The sequence below is a fragment of the Perognathus longimembris genome, chromosome 19 (assembly GCF_023159225.1).
Source record: "Perognathus longimembris pacificus isolate PPM17 chromosome 19, ASM2315922v1, whole genome shotgun sequence".
Taxonomy (NCBI): domain Eukaryota; kingdom Metazoa; phylum Chordata; class Mammalia; order Rodentia; family Heteromyidae; genus Perognathus; species Perognathus longimembris.
In genome coordinates this window covers 32,361,335-32,367,334 of record NC_063179.1, presented here as the reverse complement: position 1 = coordinate 32,367,334, position 6,000 = coordinate 32,361,335, and positions in this window count along the sequence as shown.

Sequence of the window (6,000 nt, the reverse complement as noted above, 5' to 3'; positions counted from 1 at the left end):
TGACCAACCAAATTTAACAGCTAACCAAAATCATCATATACTATGATCAAATGGGATTCATTCCAGGGATGCAAAGCTGGATCAATATAGACCAGCCAATTACTGTTTTTCAACACATCAACAGGAGCAAGGACAAGAACCACATGATCATCTCAATACATGCAGAACTCTTTATGATAAAAGCTCTGGAGAAGCTAGGTATCCATTCCTCAATATAATAAAGGCTGTGTATGAGAAACCTACAGCCAGCATTATACTTAATGGTGAAAAGTGAAAAGCATTCCCTTTAAAATCAGGAAAAAGACAAGAATGTCCCCTCTCTCCACTCCTCTTCAATAGAATATTTGAATTCCTAGCCAGAGCAATAAGGCAAGGGGATCTGAATAAGAAAAAGAAGTAAAACTCTCCTTCTTTGCAGATGACATGAGCTTGTATTTAAAGAACTCCGTAGATTCCTCTCCCAAAGTCATTGAGCTGATCCAAAAGTTTGGCAAAGTGGCAGGGTGTAAAAATTGACAAAACCCAGTATCATTTCTGTATGCCAACAATAAGAAGAATAAGACTGACATCAGAAAGGCAATTCATTTTGTAATAACCTCAAACAACAACAACTTAACAGTTAACTTACCCAAAGACATGAAGGACTTCTATGATGAAAACTTAAAAATCCTGGAAAAGAAAATTAAAACAGATTGATGAAAAGAGAAAGATCTCCCATGCTCCTGAATTGTTAGGATTAACATTGGGAAAATGATAGTACTGAAAAAAGCTATGTACAAACTCAATGCAATACCCATCAAAATCCCAGCAACATTCTTCAATGATATAGAAAAAGCAATCCAAGAACTCAGATGGAATAATAGAAGACCCCAAAAAGCAAAAGCAGTACTTAGCAGAAAGAGCAGTGCTGGATGAATATCAATACTCTATTAAACTCTATTACAAATCTTTAATAGTAAAATCAGTTTGGTAGTGACACAAAAATAGTCCTGAGGACCAATGGAATATAATAGAAGGCCCAGAAATCAACCCACCAATCTATAGCCAACTGACATTTGGTAAGGGAGCCAAAAAACACAGGATGAAAGAAAACCTTTTCAACAACTGGTCCTAGCACAAACTAGGCCTAAAAGATATTTAGATGGTAGTTTCGATGAACTACTTGCTTTGGTGAACAACTGGATGTAGATAAAGAAGCCGGGAAAATTGAGTATGATTTTTAATCTTTGCTTTGGGATGCCAAAAGGAGTTTGGTTGTTTGGGTAGACTGGAAACTGAGAATAAAATAAGATGAATTCTGTTTTATAGATGGTAAGAATCTATGGACCATGGCACATTTAGAAACATAAGTCTTATAACTCAGTGAAGACTGGGGCTACAAATCTAGATTTGTCACTGATCAGGTGAAAATATTGGCAATTTAAGAGGTACTTTGATTTTTGCCCAGAAGCTATATCTCCTTTGCCATTTGTTAATAAAGTTTTTTTTTCAAGTAACTACTGCCAAGGAAAGTGATCCTAATACCAGTTCAGAGGCAAAGCCTCATGAGTATACTATATCATATCACTCATGATAATCCAGTTCTCCTTGCCAAGTTTAGGTGAAGGTGAATAAATTGCCCAGTCTGCCAAAAGAAATGTCAAGGGCTATTTACTAGAAGTGTGTGTCATGGATCAAGTTGTAGAACGCCTGCCTAGAAAGTTCTAGGCTCTGAGTTCTTACCAGTATTGCTAACAATATCACCACTAATAATAGTATCACCAGTAATAACAACAACAATAATAATGTGAGGAGGAATCCTATGAAGGACGATAAAGAAAGAAATTGTGTTTTCCAATGGAATATAATCATGCCTGGCTGCCTTTGCAACCATATTTTTGAAACCTGAGAATAAAATAAAAACTCCGAGGTAAGCTCCCCAAAAGGTAAAGATGGAGAAGGGGAATAAGAGATTGCCCTCTCTTAATCTCAAATTCTCAACACAGTTTAAGAGGCTATCGTTAAGGGACTAGTTAAGCAAGCTGAACAGTGATTTTCTGTTAAAATCATCTGAATCACCGGATTGCTCCAGATTAGGTAATGACACCCAATCCCCAAAAGTCTGATCCATTTGAGTGACAAGAAAATGATGTCAAATCTTCCAATCTTGGTCCCGTGTAGCAGGTCCTGAGCAATGTGTGTTCTATTTTATGAATCACTGTGGATCTTCTGTCAGCTGCATCTTGTTTTCATTATGCAATGATTGTATTTCAGAAGAGGAAAATTCAGTTCTGTGTACACTTGCATACTTACATTCAGTCATGTGAATATCTACTAGTATAACAGATCCCAAGTGACAGGTGGCAAAGTTCTCTGTGCTTTGCAGGGGAGCTATGGTCTAGGAATGAGACAATGAGGATGATGAATATTAGAGACAAGAAATTAGAACTGTTGGTCCATTTGTTAATGTGGTAAGATGACCATATATAAATGTAAATAACTAAGTGATGGAGGATTTCACAGTTCTCAGAGCTCTTCTGAATATAATACCTTTTGGATTAGTACTCCTGGCTTTGGGGTGGTCTGGGGTAAAGATCTTTACCCCAAATTCTCCAGAAGGAGTTTAAAGGGACTTTAACAATGGAATGGTGATTTATGGCAGATACCTTCTCTCTAGAAGGCTGAGCTCTGTAGGTAGCCTTTCTACACTATGTAGTATGTGTAGGAACAGTATGTGTAGGAATGAGACCCCACACTAACAGATACATTAAGGAAGAAACTCAAGTCAGGAGGTAGATGGATACGGTGGCTTTGCATTCAAAATGAGAGGCTTCATGACTGTTGTATTTTCTTTTTTATCTGTGGGGCATATTAACTTTTATTGCATCTAGACCAAGAAGATTCTGGATTTAGAAGAAAGGAGAGTATATAGACTATCATAGCAAAGAAAGCAGAAATCCCAGGAAGAATGAAATTCTTCATTAAAAAAAAGAAGTACTTGCTACCAGCTTTAAATTCTATTTGATTTTGAAATACAGACATGTGAAATAAATAAAATGGAAAAAGTACAATTTTAAAATATGCTTGGCCATAGCAGAGCATCACAAGGCCCAATAGCTATACCCTTAGGAACACATAAGATGATGCTAAGTGAAATGAACTCCATGTTATGGAAACAAGTGATATATCACAGTTGTAACTACTTTCAACGTCCTATGTGTATGTGTAGTTTCTATTATTGATGATGTTCTTGTATCACCTTCCTATGGTTGTACCTACACTATCTCTGTAATCTTATCTGAGTATATTGGAAACCGTGTTTACTGGTATTGGAAGTAGGAAATTCAAAGGGAATACCAAATTTGAGAGACACAGGGTAAAAAAAGAGAAATAACTACAAAAGCAATACTTGCAAAACTGTTTGGTGTAAGTGAACTGAACACCTGGGGGGGGAGGGAAAGGGGGGGAGGGAGGGGGGCATGAGGGACAAAGTAACAAACAGTACAAGAAATGTATCCAATGCCCAACGTATGATACTGTAACCTCTCTGTACATCAGTTTGATAATAAAAATTTGAGAAAAAAATAAAATAAAATATGCTTGGCATCAATTACTAAGGTAATTACTTTTCACTTTCGCTCTGAGTATATTATATATTTTCATCAATAAAATATTGTCAAAGAAATGGATAATAGTAGAAAAAAACTTTGGCCATTTTGCATCTCCTAAAGTTTTGAATCCTACAGTTTAAATGGAGAATCTTGGCTTATGGGTCAATAAGCCACTCATTAACTTGTACTTTCTATATTCAGCATGGTATTTGGTCCATAAACAGTGGATTACAAGAACAGTCTTTCTTTTGTGTTTGTTTTCTTTTTGGAGAAAATAGAATAGATTTATAACTTAATAGTTAAGAACCAAAATTGCTTTAACCACATTACCACCAACAGTTAAAAAATGTCCCCAGAGATCACAAAAAATTTAATGGAAGAGGGGGCTGGGGATATAGCCTAGTGGCAAGAGCGCTTGTCTCTTATACATGAAGCCCTGGATTCGATTCCCCAGCATCACATATACAGAAAATGGCCAGAAGTGGTGCTGTGACTCAAGTGGCAGAGTGCTAGCCTTGAGCAAAAAGAAGCCAGGGACAGTGCTCAGGCCCTGAGTCCACAGTCCAGGACTGGCAAAGAAAAAAAATTTAACAGAAGAAAAAAAAACATAAAAAATTTAAAACTAGTTTTCATTTTATTTTTTTTCAGTAAAGCTACGGTTTAATAAAGCATGTAGCTTTGGGGAAAATTTGTAAATATACCTTTTTTTGTCATTAAATATAAAAGTAGTAAAAAAAAAAAGCCTCTCAATTGAGTAAGTTCATGTTTCTCACTATATGCTGCACATACATGTAGTGAGAAAAAGAAATCAGACATCATTTGATTAAAAAAAACAACAACAAGATAAGTATCTCCAGGAATAATCTCATCAAATGGATATCACCTGGTCGTGGTAAGCAAGCCTAACCTGATGAGCCTACTAAACTCTGGACTTTGGCTTCTATAAGGCTAATGAGGACCAAAAGAAGTACCTGAAATAAAAGAGTAGTGTAGGTTTTGCAGGTGTGAAAGGAGATGAAACCTCTGCCACATGCTATGTTTAAGGAAAGCAGGACTGGATGGGTTACAAGCTAATTCAAAACAATAGGAAAAGCATCTTCATTCTTTTTATGTAAAAGAACCAGAGAACATGTTATTCTATATGTTAAACTGCCTTTGGTGATCTGAGAAGGGATTGCAAAGGTACTTTCATTATCACATGTAACTTTGTTTTCCCTTTTACCATCCAGTGTTTACCTGTGGATTTATAGGTACATTCTAGTTAACACAAACGAGGGAAACCAGGCAACCTATGTTTCTTTGGGTCTGGCTTACTTCACTTAAAATATAATTTTTTCCTCATCAGAAAACTTAAAAATTCTAGCCCTGGCTGAGTCCAGCCAAACACCTTGGAATTACAAAACCAAGTCTTTAAAATCCCACTCTTAATTGGTGAAGGGAGACTCTAGTTTTGGTTGGGCTTGTGCCTCTAGGTATCTGACTTCACAGTGTTGGGAAAACACCAGAGCTTTAAGTGAGATGTTCCCAGCCCCATTGCGATGATACAACTTATGTTTTCAAAGCCTATTTTGCCTTTGCAGTGGCTGAAATAAAGGAGGATGGAGAGGATTTGGGAGAAGATGTAAATCCGTGTTAGATACAGATCACAACATCACATTTTTGGAGAAGATGATTATCTGTGGCCTGTACAGCAGATATATATTATTTTAAATTCACGGATGGATTTGCATGTATTGGTCATTGTATTACCCACTCACCTCATACGTCTACAAAACATGTTATGTTCTGTTCTTCCTGTGAGCAGACCTTACTTATATAGTACCCTGTAGGCTGGAAATTCCTGGGTCAAATCTTAAGCATTTTGGAAGTATAGATGTTCAAATATTTACTAAAGCAATTAAAATGAACTATTACTTTCAAATGAGTTCTCTATCACCTTCAGACCAAATCTTCAGCAAACTACAACTGCTCTCTAAAAGGAGTGAGGTTTTTTTATTAGGTGTACTTCAGGGAAATGATTTTATAGTTTTACAGTGAAGCCAGAAGCAATATCCTAAACAACAAAGGAGACCATGAGAATATAAGCTACTTGTAAAATCACAAAAACCCTGGGGATGGTTCTAGACTTCTGCAGGTTGGGAAGTTTAGGGATTCTAATCCCTCCCCACTCCTGGAAAGCTGATATTTCTGGGTTGTTTTCTTGAGGTTATGAGAAGGAGCAAAACGCTGTCACTTAGCTACACCAATAGTTTTCCGTCCTTTATGGCTATCATCTCAATCTCATTTGCTGAAACCGTAGACTCCTGGCTCTCAGGCAACTTGTTTTATTGTCATCCTGGGATGCTTTAGAACAACAGAAGAAAACTGCTCAATACTAGGGCCTCACAGCTCATAACCACTTCATTTGCAA